Source organism: Chiloscyllium plagiosum, unplaced genomic scaffold (genome assembly GCF_037043375.1).
Source record: "Chiloscyllium plagiosum isolate Xiang-an unplaced genomic scaffold, Cpla_swu_hap1 HiC_scaffold_8, whole genome shotgun sequence".
Taxonomy (NCBI): Eukaryota; Metazoa; Chordata; class Chondrichthyes; order Orectolobiformes; family Hemiscylliidae; genus Chiloscyllium; species Chiloscyllium plagiosum.
Window position 1 is genome coordinate 3,042,023 of NW_028270146.1, and position 517 is coordinate 3,042,539.

The window sequence follows — 517 nt, forward strand, 5'->3', positions numbered from 1 at the left end:
AGGTGTGGATATGGGGGGGAGTGGTGTGGAGGGTGTGGGTGTGGGGGTGTGTGGGTGGGTGTGGAGGGTGTGGGGGTGTGTGGGTGGGTGTGGGTATGGGGGGGAGTGGAGTGGTGAGGTGGGAGGGGAGGTTGAGGGGGGAAGAGGGGAGCGTGGGTTCACTCTGAAGCTCTGACTTCAATCAGAATTTCCAGCCGGCCTGTGTTGGCCAGACTGAGCACGTCAGAGACCGACCACTCAGGAACAGGCCCTTCGGCCCGCTGAGCCTGTGCTGACCCATAATGCCCTTTGTAAATGTGTTGTGGAGTACGGGTCAGTGAGGGGGATGAGTGAAGACTCTGAGCCGGGTCAGACATCCCTGCAGTTTGTGGGTTGTGACTGGGTGTCAGGTTCACAGCTGGCGATGAACTGAGGGGATCAGTGTTGCTGTTCAGAGAAAACACCCAATTGGATTCAACTGGAATCCCGACCCCAGGGCCGTCACTTACTCAACGTTCCTCCCAGAAATCCCCCTTTG

General features: G+C 58.4%; 1 protein-coding gene across 1 annotated transcript in view; it reads right to left on the reverse strand.

Annotated features, from left to right (window-relative positions):
• Nucleotides 1–463: 463 nt before the first annotated feature.
• Nucleotides 464–517, reverse strand: part of esrrb (estrogen-related receptor beta) — a 5,529-nt gene continuing 5,475 nt past the window's right edge. Inside the window, exon 3 of the mRNA XM_043700219.2 lies at nucleotides 464–517. This exon is cut by the window's right edge and continues 577 nt beyond it. The gene's annotated coding sequence lies outside the window, so the exon portion shown is untranslated.